We start from the raw sequence: 20,319 nt of genomic DNA, 5'->3' as shown, positions 1-20,319 counted from the left end.
AAAATATCTCTTTTTGAAATAAAAGAAAAAATAAACTTTGCAAAATATTTAAGTTTAAAAAAATCTGCAGGTTACAATGCTTTAGAAATTCATTTGTACCTTTGTACCTACAAAATATGCTAATATTATATTTTGTGTACTACAGCATGGACAATATATTTTCATTTTAAATGTTTGATCATGTGACAACTGCTTTCCACAAAATACCATTAAGAACATTGTCATGTGATGAAATTATAACAATATATAATATATATATATAAATATATATATAAATTATAATACTATATAACAATAAGCAAGACAGTGATAACAGTCAACCTGTTATGGTATTCTTTTGTGCAACAATAAAACATACAAGTGTACATAGAGAAGGTATGCTTGCATCTGCACAAATACGAACACTTGCAGAAAACAAAGAGCATGGAAAGATGAAATTTTTAAATAGGAGAGGGAAATAAATGGCAATCACACTCATGGCAATAGGGAAATAACAGCTGTTGAAGGAGCTCCTCCACTGCTATTTCTCACAAAGCAACAAAACATAAAAGAATATTGATGGCAAGGTTCAGTTTTTCCTGCTATACCACCACCGTCTGCCTCTGACATTGTGGGCCAACACAATAAAATAGGAGGCATTTCTTTAATGACTGGCCCCATACATACAATCTGGCATACAAGCATTCTTCTTTGAAGTGGCTTCTATCAGCTATCACTCAGCTTGACAGATAAGGTGAAGAACCCATGTCTAAAACCTCACGAACTCCATGCTTGCAACTTCATGCTCACAAATACAGACTCTAATCACACATAAACTGCCAACAGCCACAGGCACCATAGTTTTTCAGTGGCATTCTTAAGCCCTCCTCTTTCATTTCAGAAAAGTCAAATGAGAACAGAAAGTGATGAGAAAAGGGACACATTCACTGAACGCTCCTTGCATGAGGGGGGTGCTTAGTTCCATATTCCATTCATGTGATTTCACCTCCAGTTTCTGTTTAGCATAACCAGTAGCAGAAAGACTGCCCCTGAAGCAGCAACTAGCTACTATGCCCATTACCTTGGGCAGCAATTCTTCATCTCTGTTCGCAACAGCAGTACATTGCAGCACCACAAGAAAAAAAAAAGCAGAACAGTCTTGATCTTCTCCCTGGGTAATTTCAGGACTTCAGTCTTCCAAATTCAGACTCTCCACATCTCATAGCTCTGCTAGGTTCCTTTAAATCACATAGAGGTTATATCACTGAAGTGGAACCTCAGCACTGCTAGGAAACCTGATGAGACATTCTCTTTATCTGATTGAGACATAAAGCTTTCTAGTACAGTATAGTTCTGAAATCAATATAGTTTTCCTTCAAACAATCTTGAATGCTTTGAGGCCTCATTGGACTGACTGTGAATGTATTCACAACACCTAAGTGCTTACAATATGAGGATTTTGTTTATTAAGTACGTTGTTATTCCATGTAAATCCCCCAAATTTATTCTAATTAATCTGATAAATCTCCCCTAACTCTCTCTTTTATTTTCACATCTACAACTGAGGTGCTTTTCATGAATCATGTTATATGCTACAACAAATTTAAAGAAATATTTTGCACACTGAACTAGTCTGAACTAAAAGGGAAACTACATATGAAGCACACAAATTGTCCATGTTACCTACAATTGCTTCAGAGAGCATGAAAAAAAAAAAAAAATTGATGGAATTGTTTCAGTTAATCTATTTTTACTAAAAATTGTATCTAATAAAGATACTTAAAAAGCAAGGAAGTCAGTTGTACAGTTGCAGCTATTCAAATATTTCTCTTTAGGAACTTCTTTACATCTTTGGAACGTTAGCGCTGTATTATTGTGTTTGCACATAATTGCCATTGTGATTAATTATTAGATATTCAGTACTGTTACTCCCATTAAAGCAAAATCTCTGCCAAGTTTCATAGCACTAATAATCTTTGAACTGTAATCCAGCCTACTTCACTTGGTCTTTCTGGCCAAATTTAAACAAACTACATGTCACTTTCTATTTCAGAAAGCACTACTGCGCCAAGTTAAGAATCTGCCTAGAACAGAATTCTCCTTTAGCAAACTACTGAGGTAAAACACTACTCCTTTCCTTGCAGCTTCTAGGGAAAAATAAAAATGGTAATGATCAGAAATTAGATATCAGATTGTTAGATGATGTCATGATTCCAGAAAGAATTAAACATTAAAAAAAACCTGGAAGGAGTGGGATGAAAAATGACTGGAAAAAAAAAAAAAAGATAATGACTGTAAAAAAAAAAAATAAAAATGACAAGCCCATCAGTAAGAATGGAGCATAAGAAACAAAGTAATGTTCTGGAAGAAGGAGTCTAAATGACAAGAAAGATTTTGAAAAGTTAAAAATTGTGGGACAAGAAAAAGAAGAGATTGTGATAAGAGGTTAAGGGAATAAGTAAAGGAGTAAATCTGACCAGAAAGATAGGACATCCTACACTCATATAAATATTACCCACAGAGGAGTTTGTATCAAGCATTAGAGGAGATGACTCCTCTGCTGTGTGAAAGTATGCTCATTTTTTTGTTGGGAAGCAGATTAAAAATTGAAGACACTAAATCTGATAGATAAAAAAGAACTCATGTTTTACCTGGAATAATAATAAATAAAATATTGTTTCAGATTGCCTCAAGAAAGTCCTCTGTGACACAGTTTTGGAAGATGCATTGCAAGGTCAGTGTAATAAGTATTCTCTCATATGTACCATCAATGTTTATTTTTAGTTTGGGACTGGTAAATAAAGCTTTAATGGGATTTTAATGGCATGTTGGACACGCTTCAATGTCCAGAGATGTGGCATCATATCCAGGAGTGTCATTATCTGGATTAATTATCAATAGTAGCCAGATACCATTAGGGAGATGTAGTAAATTAAATTTGCTGTGCAGAGACGGTAAGAAATATATAAGAATATCTGAGAAGTCACCAATGGATATTTCAAAAACATTTTCAGTTTGATAATTTTCATTATACTTGTTACTTCTTCCACTGCTCCAGAATATGTCCTGACTACAAGTATTCCCTTCAAGCTAGTATAAATCAGATTCAGTCTTCAGAGATGTAACATATTTATATACAACTTACAGTACCTAATTTCCTTATTGGGTAATGGGTTCATTTGAAAACTTAAGAAGCCTCTGCATTACATTCATCTGCAAACATATATCAGCAATAAATTTCCCTTGCTGAATTATTTAACAAGTGAGAGCATTAGTGTCATGTGTAAAGACATGGCTGATAAAACATACTGTAAGTATGACCTACTATTAGTGATGCAATTTATCATAAATATGACATAGAAAATCTAAGGACTAGTTGTATCAAGGAGTATAATATATACATCTCAAAGCTTGGCATGATTTTGCAAACCATGTTTTAACTTTTTTTTTTCTGAACAATGTAGTTAAAACGACTTTAAAGTGGAGAAGAATTTTCATGTTCAAGACTTAGATGATACTGCATTTAAAATAAAGTTGTTTTAGAAGTCTGCATTTAAAAGTATTTATTTTAATATAGGCAAGCATAGGCATAAGTGGAAAAAGAAGATAGTTCATCATTCTCCATAAAAGGGGGAGATCTGTCTTGTGAAAATAAGTTAGATTACAAAAGGCCTGTGGTTCATTTGGCTACTTGTTTCCACATGAATTTTCATTGCAATAGAAAGAAAAACAGAAAACTGCATGGACATACAAGCAAAGTTAGTGCAATCTAGGTTTATTTAAAAGACAATATTAAGTAAAAATAAAGCATTTATACTGCTTTTACCCTCTTAAAAATACAATTCCTGTTCTCACAGTATTTTTGTTCTCTTCAGAATATTACATTTCTGTTCAGAATATTTCTATTCAGAATATTCTGAACAGAAATGTAATATTTAATTGCAATACCTTGTCTCTACTTATTCTGCTGTCTGCCTGGCAAAGTATTAAAGAACTACCTGCAACACAAACTTATACAAGTTTCATTGTTGGATCTCAGTAAATTGGAACAAGAATAATTCTCAGAGAAAACATCCTCCTGAAATACGTATCCTACTCTGGAAAGAATATGATAAATTTATCCTTAAATACACTGTTAATAACTGGAAGTATGCAGAAAAAATTAAACGTCTGTCCAACTAGCAGTATGCCTGGAATTTGAGGAATCTTCCCAAGAACATTTTAGTCAGGCCTTCACTTTCAACTTTCTACAACTTTTCAATTGTAGCTTTGTCTCTGTTAGTACAAGGCCATTGAAGATGTTTACAGCTTACACTAAATAGTCATTCAGCAAGGATGATGCAGAGTTAATTAAATTGTTCTTGACTCTGTATAAAAAAGGTAAACAGATATGCTTGGAAAAACAGAGATGCCCTAGCTTGAAACATAACAACTTGTGATTATTCAGAACTCCTCACCTAAGCATCTGAAAATGATGATATTAATACCAAGCTATAACCAAAGCAAAAATTATTTTCACATCCAGATTAGTTTATCATCTTTTGTAGTACACGCTTTAGATACCAAAATCACATACTAAAAATGGATAAAAACACCAAAACCTCAGAGTAGAACACAAAAGACAGTTCTAATCTTAGTATTAGTAGTTCCTATCTTTATAGCAATCTGAAACTCCACAGCAGATCTACAGACCCTTAAAATGCTATGTGGTTGACACCTATTCTTTTTTTATTACCAAATCCATTTAAGAATCTGGACCACTTACAGTCTAAGAAAGAAAGGGGGAAGGAAAAAAAAAAAAAGAAAAAATGAAAAATAAGAAAAGGAGAAAAGGGCTATAAATAAACTCTGTGACTTATTTCCCCTTTGTTGAAAGATAAAGATATTGACCTCCCAAGGACTCTATATAAATGCTGATTTTATCTATCAACAGGCCTTTGACCTTGGTAAGGCTGACAATTACACCAATCAAATGGATGAAAAAGACTCTCAGATGAAAAGGGATTTCGTCCACCACAGATCAATAGGTCATCAAAAGTGAGACATCAAAACCAGAATGCACTATATTAAGGAAGTTTTGAATTTAAGTGAAAAGGAAGTACAGAGCCAGAAACCAATAACTTAAATTAGTAAAGTGAGGAACTCTATACACTTCTACTTGTCCAGTTGTATCTGAGAGCTCAGTATCCTGCCTCTCCAGCTTATTTCTGTTTTAATTACAGATAGTGATGCTATCAAGTGAAGATACTGTTAACAGTAATCATACACATCCATGAATTCCCAATCCAATTATTTTTACTTATGCTGTTTAATTTACTTTGTGGAAAATCAGTAATTTTTTTGTATCTATATCTTGATATTTACATTTACATTTTTATATAGTGTTCTTCAGCATCCATTTCCAGTATGTTTTAGTGTAATTGTGCAAAGTTTGTACTGTCAACATCTAATAAATATTTGTGAACTAAAAAAAAAAAATCACCTTGAATACATCAAGGAACAGTTCTGATATACAGACATGATGCTTACTTTCCACTGAATTGCATTTTTATGCAACTTTAAATATTGGAGTTGTATCAGCTCTTGTCCCCTTAAATTTTAATGTCATTCAGTCAAGATGAAATCTCCTTTACTTAAAGTTACTGAAGGATGATTAATAACAGAAGCAACACCAATTTGCATTATGGCCAATCAAGATCAAAGCTACAACTATATCTACAACAGATGGGATAGAGGACAGTGCTGCAGCAGGACATGCAAGTTAATTTCATCCTCTCAAAACTCACACCTTACCGTATATTGCATTTATCAAACATCTACACTCAGAGCCCAAAGAATAAGTCATTACACAATTTTACAAAAACAAAAACAAATGACTGTGAATACATAAATAGTTGGAAAGCACTCAGGTTTGTGAGCACACTGTGTTTATTGCTTCTCAAGTAGCCTCCCATCAAATGCAATTAGAGACTTAGTCATAGTGTGCTTTTTTTCTGACCAGATCTTCCAGCTTCAGGAAATTCATTTAAAAATACAGAAAGCACTTCCATAGGCTGCACACTTCATACAGAACTGACAACAAGCTGTTATGCATGGCTGTGGGGTTAAAATTAAAAAGGTTAAACTCTATACATACTAGAAAATATTAAAATTAATCTCTGTGGTTATAAAAGCATCTGCCTTGTTTTGCTAAATAAATGCACATTTTGAGATGACACAGCTGACCCTGGTTATGTTTGCGAGAAAGAATTTGATGACATAGCTGACAATCTTTGAGTGAGAGAGGAAAAATACAACTGAACTCAAAACACATCTAGTAAAATTAAGGGGAAGTTCTTTAATTTCTCAAATTCAAAAGAATCTGCAGCCCAATCTAGTAAAAACATTCAGGTTGAAAAAAAACTTTGAAATAGTAGCACAGGGGTAAGAATATATATCTTAAGAAATATGCAGGTAAATGGCAAGGGATGTGTAATTGCAATGGAGCAAATATATACTCGCATCTACTGGACACAGCTTCATTTGTGAATGCTTTTCTTGCATTATTCAGGTGTTCAGGGACCTTCCATAAAGGATTACAGAGTAGAAACATGAGTCACTGATGGCAATTAAACATTTTTTGAATTGCTGTCTGTGATCAGCAAGCCTTGGTCTCTGTCTATCTTTCGGGGTGTATGTTTCATGGCTTAAATAAATGAGTTTCATGGCTTAAATAAAGTCACATTCCAATTGTATAACATCACAGCCCAAAACAGCTCAATTCACAGATCTTCAGTTTACAGTCTGAATTTTTTTTTTTCCACTCTTCCTTAACCAAACTTTGGTACATAAATAACAGAAGTTTTCAACTCTGAAAAACATCTCAGTATCCAAGACTCAATGGAGGTGTAAAATGCATACAAACTACGAAACTATACATCTCCATGCATTACCCATGTCTTGAATGCTTTCTTTCACATCTTATTTTTTTTAAACAAATCATTTTCAAAGTACAGTTTACATAAATTAAATAATTCCTTCTTTGCTCCAGATGCAAATTTATCGTGCACGTTAAGGAGAGTTTCAGGAACAACAGTGAACTTTCATTATTCATGGATAGTATGAAACAACCACTAATTCACTACTAGCTCACATGCTTGATCCTGATCCAGAAGGCTATCTAATGCAACTCCACCTAGCATTGTAATATGCTGAGTCTATACAGATTTCTTCCCATCTTTATCTCTCTATGGGATTTTTCTTTTTTGATATATAACAATCTTATTCCACACACAGTGGGACTGATTTTCATGTCCTTGTACCAGGCTGTTTAAAAGACTATAAACTTAGCTCATTGAGAAGTAATTAGCACCACTATTAATTTTTGCTATGCTTAGTGTCACCAGTTAAAATGCCATAATTTCAATTTAGGACTAGCAGAACAACATTGTCAGAAATTAGCAATAATTTATCCAGTCTTTTCTCCCACAGTAATTCACACTGTAGAAGCCGAAATACTGAGTGAAAGCACAAGGAGTGTGTGTGTACCCTTGATCTTATTCAGTTCATTTATTGGGCAAAGCTTCCCAGTTTCAAGACCTGGAAGCTGAAATCTGCTTAGAGGGAGAATGAATGCAGAAGGTAACGTGGCGAGTCAGGCATACTTCTCCAATTAATTTCTCAGGGCCTAACTGTAGGGATTGCTTTGTTATTTCTGATATTCCCCATTGACCTTCCAGAGCATCTCTATTTCTATTAGTCTGTGGATATTTCTTTCAGTGGAAATGGTAAAAAAAGCTCCACCAGCTGAAAATTTTAGACCAGATGTAATATACATGCTTTGCTGATTTCCTGTTTGCCTTCAAAGTCTGCCTTACTTGACATTTTCATTTTCTCTTGCGGCCAAGAGCCACCAAAAAAAAAAAAAAAAAAAAGCCTTTTTAAAAAAAATCGGTTTTTGATGCCTCAAGGGAGGATTGAATTTGTTTTCACAAATAGATCTGTTTTATTTCAAGAAGTTTATTTCTGGAGTTTAAAAATTGTTTTCATTTTATAGGGTGGAACGAAGGCACAGGGATCCTAGGATCCAGATCCCCAAAAATGTCCTTATCATAGCTATTTTCTAAGTATAGAGGATACCCAGTGTATAAAAAAAAAATCACTATAGATTCACAATGGAAACTGAAATGCACAAACAGATACCAGTTTGGATAAGGAAACACATATTGTCCCCAAAACATCGCCCAGATACCTACATTGTTTCACTTCTGTAAATCACAGGAATATCTAGCCTGCATATGCTCTATCTAAAGAGTAAGGGAGGAATCTGCAAATTCCATATGACTATGCAGTTAAGACCATTTCTGAGCATGTGTTTGTACTTAGGTCCTAAATTTTACCTAAGCTTTTTCTTCAACCAAGACATAAGAATCTTCTCAAGATCATGCAGATAAACCAGATCACAAGTTTGGGTAAAAAAGTAAAAAAAATAAAAAAATTATATGTTAAGGGAAAAAAAAAAAAAAAAAAAAAAGAGTTAAACTGTATATTTCAATTGTCAAAGCACATCTGTAATATCAGCAGATATTTCAGTTTACCTTTATCACAGAATATCAGGAATTGGAGGAGACCTTGAAAGATCATCTAGTCAAATCCCTCCAGGGCAGGAACACTTGGATCCAGTCACACCGAAACATAGCCAGGCTGGTTTTGAATGTCTCCAGAAAGAAGACCTCACAACATCTTCTTTTAAACTTTCTTAACTTTCTATAATTTAATGACAACCTAATTTTTTGATACAAGAGTAAAATTAGTCTTTAATGTTATTGTTTTAAAACACAGCTTTGGGATTGTTGTTTTGAGTCAGCTAGTTTATTTGTTATGACATGTTATGCTGTGGTTAGCAAGCCCATGCCTATCAAAATTGACAAAATACCAGCTTCCATCAGACAATTTAGATATATTGTGTTTGTCTGTGAGGCTGAAAATGGATCATGTATAATAGCTTTCCAAACTGAAAAGGCCAACTGAAAGTTGCAGATTGAAAGGTCATTCCTGGTGGGACAAAAAGACTGAGAGAAGGTCAGCCACCTCTAATTAGAATATCTTCTTACTTCTGAATTACCTCAGATTTGTGTGCTTCATTCATACTCTGAGAGCTTCCTTCTACTTTGTGCAAAAGAAAAAGGATAAAGAATTGGGTGAATGCGAACTGCAAAATAAGCTTGGATAAAAATTTATGAGATATAAACCTAGACATAGATCAAGGCATAAAAATTAATCATATAGCTGAGAATGAAAATACATTCTAGCCTATTATAATAACTTAAATTTAGCTAGATTTTCTGAAAATTTGCTTAAGTCTCTGAATACATGGCACTCACTACTGTTGGTGGTAAGACATTGGTTTAAATAGCCTTTTGTATAGCTATGGTTTATACTGAAATATAACAAACTAACCAAGACACTTGAAAATCTTGGACAGCTTGCAAAAGATAAGGCCCTATACTTGCAGTAATGTATGATCAGTGTTGCCCCATGAAAGTCACAGACTATATCTTTTCACTTCATTACAGTAGTACAGCTCCATTAAGTATAGAAATCATTAATCAAACTGCAACACTGAACCCTGGGATGCTGGAAAGGATATAAATTAAACAAGAATTTGGCCTCCTGCACTCTTTCTGCTCCTTCGATTTGCTGCCAGCAGGAAATCCCTTATTTTATTTTGCTTCAAAATTTTACTTAAATACGTTGATATTAATGGCAAAACAAAGTTATATTATGGTATGACTATGAACACAAAGACAAATGAAAAAGTAATTAAGTATTTAGAAGCTTGGAGATAAGTGATTGATTGATGCCTGGCAACACACAATTCTCAACCTTTTCCTTTCCTCTCTCAGATTTTCAACTAAAATGACAAAAAATAAATATCGAGATGAATTAGACATCAGTATTAAAACCGTTTTATTGTTAAGCCTCTGAACTACTCAGTGGTATATTTCCATTCCAACTAAATAGAGTTTGCTGTTTGTTTTGTTTAGTTTTTATTTTGGATTCCTCACAAAATGAGGATATAGATTAGGATATTACTCCTTTCCTCCTGCTACTAAGTAACCCTCCAAAAAAAAAAATGAAGGCCACAATTTTTATAAGCACTAAGTTGAATTTGAAAAGAGTATAAGAAATAGCATAATTTATGCTCACAAAAACATGCTTGATGTATTTTCCACAGTCAAAAGAACATTTCCCATTTTCTTAATTAGGCTACCAATTAATAGAGTAGGCTAACTGCTTTTAATTCCTGAGTATTTATACAACTAAGTTATTTAACTATTACACTAGCAGGATAGCACCTTTAGACTGTTCCATCCTATTTTTCTCTTCAGATCTCTAATATTTAGGTGAAGAAAATTCTTCTTTTCTGTTTATGTTCCTTTTAAAGTTTTGAGACTTGGCTGCTCTTAATCCCTGTCTGAGCCCTCACTGAGAAGTAACACTTAAAACACCAGATTTTTATATAGCTAAGAGTGATTAAACTGAGGTGGTACTGCTAAGTGAATCCTACCACACCAGGAAACTGCTCTTGAATTGGGCTTTACATAAAGTAATTTTGTAATCACGGTGATAATTATTTTAAGTTATGTACATGTGAATACTCCAAAATTCATTCCACAAACACATGACTGTTTTTCAAATCCATTCTTCACTCGGCAGAAAAAGAATGTACAATATGGCCATGAGACAGTTACTGGTCCTTATAATAGCTATCAATCACTGTCTCTGTCAGCTCCAATCTCACTCATTAGAAATCAAAAAGAGCAAATACTCATTTATTGGTTCCTCTATTCAAGCAATTACACATGCAGTTTCATACAGTATTTCTATTATTATTGCCAATTCATGACCCCTGACATAGCCCATAGCACTAACAGTACAGCACTTACTATTGCTAATAGTCTGCCCATAATGTTATGTGGAGACACAATCAATACATGCAGTAACTGCATTTGTTAATCAGCCCTGTGAGGTGAACTTCAAACAAGTTAAATATATCTGCATGCATATTTTGATTCAAGATCTCTTCATTTATTATTAGATTCTGATACATCACGATTTAAAGTGATTTAAAAGTAAGAAGAGACAAGCCTTGTGATGCTCCCAGTGATTATGTAGAAGGACAGGAGCATAGACTCAAGAGAATTATTTGGTATAAGTTTATATCAAGAACATCAATGAATTTATGCAGAGATGCATTAGTTACCATATACTGCTGAAGTTCTAATGATTATTCAAGCTTATTTACCAAGGTTTAAGGACTATGTAATAATAGAGCCTGCATATTTCATCTGCAGCTGTTGTTACACCAGTTTAAATGGGCTAGTAAATGATCCGTTGCTATTTAATTAATATGCAATTAGTGTGATGTTAAATCCAACATGTAAATTGAAACTCAGTTTAAATCACTTAAATCTCAAGTGCAAAGGAAAATGTCTTTGGAACTGGATGGCTTTCTTTCAGTTGGCTTCCTTCTGCTATTCAAATTATAATCAGCAAACTCTAGAGAGACAAAGGGGAAAAAAACCACGACAATAATTTCTATACGACAAATTAAAAGAAGCTCCACTTCTGGCATTACACGATGGACAGAAATTTGGCAAAATCCCAAACATCTTCATATTTCAGAGTTTTCACACTTATGATTCAAGCTCATCTCTAAATGAGAAAACACCAAGACAAACATATGATCAAAAATGATAAAATTTTGAAAATAAACTATCTAAATGTACGCTGGTCATTATCATTTGCTTTCCCAAGTGATCCAAAGTTTAAGCAAAAAATATTTAAATTAGGGGTTAGATACAGTTGAAAAAGAAAGCTATTCTTAAGAGATTAGAGCTGTTGAAAGGGCAAAGAATGGGTGTCCAAGCCACTACCCTTAATGACAATACGTTCTTAAAATTAGAACAAAATCAGAAGTAGTAATACTAAGAGTCGCTGCTACAATTACATTATCCTAATAACATAAATCATAAAGCTCACTCATCATAGTTTAATGTACTGAAAACTAGGGAGTTGAGTGAGAGAATGTATAAAATTCTTTTTCACATTAACCTTGGATCTATTTAGGTTTGGAATACATCTAAGAACACTTCTACACTAAATCTCCGAAGTCATATTCACAAGGGATTAATTTGTGGAGTCTATGTGTGAGTGGAGAGATCTTAGTGTTATAATGAAGATTACATCACAGCACACAATTACATCCTTTAGTCTGTTCTGTGTAGCTCATCCATTTATCTCAAATATTTCCAATATGGAAAGTCAGATCTGCCTTACAGAGCCCTATAAGAGGCTAGTAATTACACCGATAAAACAAAATGAAGGTGCTAGTGTGGATCCTTTTTAGAAATATTAACAATTCAGATTAGTTTACTAAAATTCATTTGATGATCCAATGATTCCTAATTTCTATTCCTAAGTAATATTTTTTTTTCCTTCCAAAATACAAGCAAACAGATTTTACTCAGATTTAATAGATACTACTGAAAGGTATAATAAATTTACAAATAAACGAGATATCAGAATACAAGTCTTAGTTTGTATTCAAATACTCACGTGTGCTGAGTAGACTGTATGAAGGCAAAAAGGCTAAAGCTATTACGTGTATTTAGGTTATTGTACAACAGTCAGAGAAAAGGGAATCAAAATGCATTTGCTTTGTAATAGATTGCCAGTTTTTCTAAAACTCATATTACTAAGCAAACCTGACATATATGTTTAGAAGGAAGCAACTGCTTTCCAGATTAAAATATAACAATAATATTCTATTCACCTGTTAGATTCTTTACAAGTTTCCTGTAGACATCTTAATAAAAGTGACTTCATTCTAGTTGCTTAGTCTGGTTATTCTCCTGAATAAAAGAAACCACATAGATACACAATCTATCCCTGTGCACCTCACAAGACAGAAAGAAAAAGATTAAATAAACAAACTTACAAATAAATAAATGTCATCACTTGTCAAGAATAGTTAACCTAACTGTAATAATTTTCCACCTTCTAGAATGCTATATTTTACCCAACAAATGTGTTACAGTCTGGAATAGAATAAAATACACAATTGCATTCTTAAGTCACCATCACATACAAGAATATAACAAGCAGCAGCACAAAAGCAAGGAGACAGCAATAGTAAACCCAATATTAGTAAGAGTAATCCCAGACCTGTTACCCAACTTATATTTGTAGTCTTCAGCCATTAACTGAAATGTGGTCCAGATTGTATCCAAAGGACTAAGAACAATTATCTTCCACACTTCTCAAGCCACAAATCAAAAATAAAAAATAGAATCTCAGTTTTTAAGTATATCTCTGACTGAATAGTGCACTCAATTAACACCAAAATCTGTAAGGGTAAAAACAGAATATTAAAGACAGCTGTAAGGGTGGCTAATATAAAGATGTTGACCAAGACAGTGGTAAATAGTCAAAGGTTGTTAGTAAAGAAAACTCACCCATGTTGATGCCTTGACCAGAAAGCTGAGGCAGTCTCCACTGGGAAGCAATCTCCAAGAGATACTGCCTCAGAGGTGGTCAGCCCTTAAATGAGGTCTCAGAGGAGGTGGAGTCAAAGTCCACCCCTTCCGGGAGCACAGCTAGATTACTCTCACCTGTGCTCCTGCAGCTGCCCCAACATTTGCCTCAGCTAATTAATCAGAGGTTCAAGCTGTGATTTCCCATACAACAGCAGTCTTATATTTCTACACTTCTTTTGTGCCCTCTTTCCATTTCCCAGTTCCCATTCAACCCTTGCACACACCAGAACTACTTCTATGCACACAAGTATAAGCAGTCTCCATGGAGCCATTTGAGGATTGCACAGCAGGTTTTATGCACACTCCTTAGTTTCCTCACGTCCCAGGTCATTCTCCATGCAAATAGTCAACGGAGTTCTCCATTTGCTGTCTCATATTGCCACTTTTCAAATGGGAGTGTCAAGAATTTTTTTTAAAAAAAGTCCTATAAATAATAGTCCCAAATCACATACTGCAAACCTCTCCTTAGTTACTGCTCTTTGTGATAGCACTGAAAACTCATTCAAGCCAAGTTCTATTAATTTCTGTACAGGTAGATACTTTTAAATTAATGAAAAAGCAGAGCCTATTGGTTTTGAGTGATTAATTATTCTCCTGTCCTGAAAAAAGGATTACTTCTATTCCCTTTCTTCATTCCAAATTTCCCTCCTCACTCCCTCTTTACACAGACCTCACAGTACTCATGTCAACTTCTACTAAAGTATTTTGCAGTACACAAAACAAAATCACAATTGTCTCTCAACTTTCATCCAGTATCATAGTATCATAGTATCATAGTCTCGTGCGGGTTGGAAGGGACCTTAGAGATCATCGAGTCCAACCTCCCAGGATTCGAGCCTCTGTGTAGCAGAGCGGCACTTCTACCACTTGCGCCACAGGGGGGATTCGAACCCAGGGCCTCCGGTGTTGCAAGGCGGCATTCCTACCACTTGCTCCACCGGGGCAGTAGTAAATGGAAAATGAAAATTGTGCACAAGAGTTGGAAGTGGTTCAGATGCAGCTTCTAAAGTTGGTAACTTTTTTTTTTTCAAAATGAAAAATGAATTATAAGAAAAGAAGTGTTGAATTGTTTCATTAACCTTCACTAGCAACAGTCATTAATTACCTCACAAATATGGTGCAGAGCATCTAGCCAAATCAGAATATGAGCTCTTTTTTTTTTTTTTTTTTTTTTTATTTAAGACCTTAGTCATCATTGAATGTTTCTAATTCAAAAACTTCATTTTCATTCTCACAGTTTTTTTTTTTTTTGTATATTTAAGATTCACTTTCCACAGTATAAGTGAAACTCGGTGAGAGCAGAAATTCAAATCTATATAATATCTCACAATAAGCCATGTAAAAGTCTTCTCAGGAGCTCCAGTTTTTTCTTTACATTTGTATCTTGCAAGATATTCATTCACCTTAATAATTTTGCTCTTTTACAAAAATGTGTTCTACCTACATCAGGTTTTGGTTTTTTCTTTTTTCCCCTGCTCTCAGATCTTTAACTAGCACTTCAAATCACTGGCACTGTGCATTATGTAAGTTATCAGTAAAAACATGTATGGACATTTTTCTGATTTTCCTAAATTATAGTAGTATTCTGAGAAGATAAGGGAGTCTTCAGGACTTAAAACACCTGAAGCTAAGAGAAGCTCTGAAGATTCTGCCTGACTCCTAACATAACAAGTTCACTTTTTGGAAACTTTATACATGAACCAAATAAAATTTAAAGGCAATCAGCAAGGCTAAAAATATTCTAATATGTTGTTGCTGCGTCTAGTAATTATTACCAAGATTTTCAGACAGAGGTATAACTCACATTTCTATGAAATTGGAAAAAAAATAAAAAAATAAATAGTCAGCCACCTACTCTTAAGCAAAGAAATCCATGTTAGTTCTTATTTCAGGACTTAGACATTCCATTAAACAAGTAATTTCAAGGTGCTTATGAAAACACTACTCCATAAATTAATGCAAATGCACTAACAAGGAACTCTATAAATTTATACTGTCCTGAGTTATATAATGATATTAAAGTTTATAAATCCAGACCAAGTATGAAATATAATGGCAATTTCAAATGGCAGTTACATATGGAATAGGATATATATCTGATACAAAGTGTACTAAGTATCAGCAATGGACTGAAAGAATACCACGTACATAAAACAGATGTCTGAGTAGTAGTCATTTTTCTTAATGGTGCTTTAAAATCTCTGATGTCATCAGAAAGTTGCTATGAGATGTGGGATTTACAGCTACAAATCAATCACTTTTCATCCTCTGTGACTCAAAATGCAAAAAAAAAAAAAAAAAAAGGAAGTTGAATTATATCTCATCATCCTTATCTAACAATAAAGGCATTGGAAATTCTGTGTAAAGAGAAAAAGGAGAGTATAGAACTGCTGTAGTTTCAGGGTGGGGTTAAAGGATCAATCCCAACTCCAAAATGAGGCCAAGAACTGTATTGTTAACCCAGGCACTCTGACAGTTGATAATTTATTTTAGAACACTGCAGCTCACAGTCTTGGATGGAGCCACTGTACAAGAGACCACCATCAGGGCTAAATCCGAAAACAGTTCACATAACGTACAATAGCAGCTGACTTGCTCCTTCTGTTCCTCATTTTGTCATAGTCTGTTTCATTTCCTGAGGCAGCAACCAGTCTTGGGGTGAAACTGAAGAACGGCTTCCTCACCTACCAGTGGTGCATTGCTTCTGCCTGCTGCTTCTACATCAATAAATCTCAAGGGAGAGGCTGAAAATTCCAAAACTGAATCATTTCATCTAGTGTCATAGGACTATTATAAGAAAAAAACATTAATTTCTCACAAACAATAGTGGCTTACAAAGAATTACATGCTTTTCTTTTTCCAAATGAGGTAACATCAGACTACATATAAACACATAATCATTCTTCATTAAGGCAGAGAGATATGAATAAATTCCTTAATAAAAATAAATATTTCCAATAAAAGAAAAAGTAAGAAATGTGACTCAGATTGCTGACAGAGAAGAGAGGGCACTTTAGAGCTCCCTATTTTTAAATAACATGAGTAACCTAATTTCCTGAGAATGTGTCCCTATTGGAGAAGTTCTTGAGCATCTGTGAGTTAATGAAGAGAACTGCTATGTGGGCTGGGTATCACACACATTCATTAAATAAGACATTTCTTTCAAAATACTTTCAAGTTTTAATACTGGAGCAGGTGTTTGGCTATGTAGACAATGCATGTCCTTTGAACACACAGTCCCAGATTACTGTCATGTAACACAACTGGATTCTCTAAACAAGCTCATATTCTCAGACCACTGGCTTAACTATTCTGAGACACTTATCAGGGAGCAACAAATATCTATGTCTCCTTACACAAGGGAGCTGTGAGCCAAGTGGAGAAGCTGCCAAATCTGCTGTGTCTCAGATCACAAGAGTTCAGTGATCTGAGAACCAACTTCTCATGTCTGAGGAAGATATAGTAAGAGTGTTGGCTGGAGTGCTCTGTGCCCTAGTTAGTGTACACCGATGGAGTTAAGAAGCCCTGACTAAGACAAAGAAGAGACCATGGCCATATTCAATAAAATGTTTTCCTGTAATGTGGAGTAATTTAAATTCAGGAATTATGTATATTTTTCTCAGTGAAAATCAAATCAAAAGTGGAAAAATTTCTTCCAAAAAAATCATCAGAACTCAATGGGAATTGTAAAGAAAGGCATAAATAAAAGTAAACTATCTGTGACTGAGTCTAGGGACTGTTAGTTGAGGTTGACACATGAAAAACTGAAGTTCATGTGTCAGTTGTGGACATTCTTCTGTCAAGGGATCGCTTCAACTTGTTTATGAAGGAGAATAGTTTCTCTACAAGCACACACACACAGAAAAACCTGTAAAAAGTCTCTGCTATTGAATCCACTCACCTTCCCAACTGATCCAGCTTCCTTTAATTATACTGTGTGTTTTCCAGTTCACTGCCACCTTACACATCTTTCTTTCCACTGAAGGAGATGTGGCAGTTTTCCAGCAAATTGCAACAGGCTTCCTGTTCAAGTCATTGACTATTTATGTAGAGTCTCTTGCTAATTTAGATCCAGCATGTTCAAGCACTATGAAACAGTGTTTTGATATTACCTGGTCAATGAATGACAAATACAAATGTGATGGACAATACCTTCACCACTGTGTAGGTATTAGAATTTATTTCCCCAGGGAGGGAGTACAGGTACTGGTATGTAGGCAGGAATAGATATATTTTCTTTATCAAAAGTGTCACTAGATTCTTTTTATCCTTTTATGCAATCTCCCAGAAATGCATTTTGCTTTGATTACCAACAACTTGAAATACATTAAAATAGAGATGATGCTGACTCCTGGAAACTGAAATATTGAAAAAGCAGAAAACTGCTATAAAAAGCAATCATAAAAGGACCTCAGATGTAATGCTGAATTGCCTTGTCTGTTGTGAGATGTGACCTACCTTGAGGTCAATTCCATCACCATTACTACTACCAAACAAAACTATTACCACAAGTTTAGTGTCTGTATAACCTGACTTGAATTGTAGACTAATAATTAGTTTCTTAGCAGCCTTAAACACTTTGCTTTTGTAGAGTGAAATACAGTTGAATGCATGGTCTTAGTAAGACTGTTTCTACTAAACAACTTTCTTTAACCTAGATGAAGAATACTGACAGAGAAGTTACAGACTAAATGTCTCCCTTGGATCTTGCAGAGCAGGAATTTGAATTTTGATATTTCTCTGGTACATGCTGTAGTGATGCATTAATCAACCTCAACCTTTTTTTTTTCTCTGGATTCTACAACACTGTTTTGCTTGTCTCTGGAGCAATGGGTTCTCAGATGTTGCTGCTTTGATCTAACCTTTCCTTTTTCCTTCCCCTTCTCCCCCCAAAAAACAAACAAACAAACAAACAAAAAACCTACCTCCATTTACTGAAGAAGTTAAAAGTAATCACATTTTCTGAATTTCAGTTTAGCAGGATAATATTTCTGGGTCATGTGAGAAGTCCACGGTGATCCCTTTATAAGAATGGTAGAGTGGCAGAATCAACTTGTGCAACCCTTCTCATTCACTCTACACAGGTGATCTGTTTTGTAAACTTACAAATGGAAGGCTAGACTGTGTCTGTGAACAATAGCAAAACTCTGAGTTCTGGCAGAGCCAACATGATCTGTCCATAAGACTGAGTGCCATACTGTTGCACCCATGGTAGTTTAATATGTCCTAGATTGACTTGTCACTAAGCATGAATAGCAAAACTTTTTTTCTCTGGACATTAGGAAATTTAAACTCCTGTACACTCATATAGCTAATACTGGATCATCATCTCTAGCCATGAGACTACAAATGCTAGGACTGGAAGAGTGTAATGAGGCTGTGTTTCTTGTTTTGACTCCATCCCACTGAGAATGACAACCAGAGAATTTACTGCTTATGTCTCCAGAAGTCATTTCTACCGGTAGTTTTTGTCTATATATTCCAACCCCTTTCACTGATATAGAGCTGTTGTACACTTTCTGAATACGCAGCTGAAGTATTTTATAACTTGCACTAAATGTTCACAAATTTTCATCTTTTTCTCATTTTTTGGAATGTGACCAAAGAAAGTGACAGTGTATTTTGAATAAGGATAAGATCATTTAATCACTGGCTAAAATCAGCTAGAAGCTTTGCATATGGGTCAGAGTTTTCCTCATTTCAAAGGAGCAGGGTGAAGATGCTCTAGCATTATCAACTTTTTTAGTCTCAGAAGCCTTTATAGATCTGTTCATCACTAAGTATTATATGTAGGAGTGTGGTTAATTAACATACATGGGATCATCCTGGGCCTAAAAAATATGGTTGAACTCTGACTGTGATTTAAAATTGTCTCAGAAAAGTGAAACCTGTGAAGTATCTAAAAGCACACACACATAAAAAAAAAGACTATGTCCTTCAAATATAACATAAAGGAATATTCTCATCATATTACTTTTGTATTTATATTTAAAATAAATATTACGTATTTTATAGTTCTTGACTGAAATACAGTAAGAATCCAGGACTTAGACTTACTGTGTTTGCAGAACTGAAATTGTACTCATCAGCTCTTCAGTTTCCCAAGGAGCCTGTGGAATCTCAGTCTCTGAAGTAGACTTTCCTGATTAAAGATCTTAGCAAGCCCAGCACAGTCTTGATTACAGCAGGTAGTTGAATTAGATGACCTCTTGAGTGTTACTACTACACAGTACATTTTATAATTCTATAAAGTCAAATTTGAAATCTGGTTTATAAAAAAAATTACAGATATAGTACTTTTACATTTAACAGCAATGTGATGTGAGGCTGCACAGATAATTAAAATAATTATTATAAATATGGACCCTCTGTCAAAACACAAAACAGCCTGCTGCAAACTATCAAACTTATTATACCTACCATTAAAAAAAATGGAATGTATCACATATTTCTCTTTCACNCCTCCCTCCTTTTCCATCAGTATGTAGCATAATTCAATCCAGTTGCTCTTGACAGCAACCTTTAAGGTGGTGGTTCTTCAGAGGAATTAACTTCAAAAAAATAATTTCATTCTCCAGACATCTTAGCATCAAGCATTTGTCATTATTTAGTAAAGCAGTTGAAATGTTACCAGAAGATGGGAATCATAAGAGGATGAATGAATGCTAAGTTTGCTCTGAGTTTGTGCTTACTCCAACATATAGAGAACTATAGATCTTTTTTAGTCTCTGTAGCTATATTCAACATTTATCCCTTAATA

General features: G+C 34.5%; 1 long non-coding RNA gene across 1 annotated transcript in view; it reads right to left on the bottom strand.

Annotated features, from left to right (window-relative positions):
- LOC107315167 overlaps positions 1 to 20,319 on the bottom strand; it is a 44,292-nt gene that overhangs the window by 422 nt on the left and 23,551 nt on the right. The window lies entirely within an intron of this gene.

The sequence above is a fragment of the Coturnix japonica genome, chromosome 5 (assembly GCF_001577835.2).
Source record: "Coturnix japonica isolate 7356 chromosome 5, Coturnix japonica 2.1, whole genome shotgun sequence".
NCBI lineage: Eukaryota > Metazoa > Chordata > Aves > Galliformes > Phasianidae > Coturnix > Coturnix japonica.
This window is presented reverse-complemented; position numbering and strand designations above follow the sequence as displayed.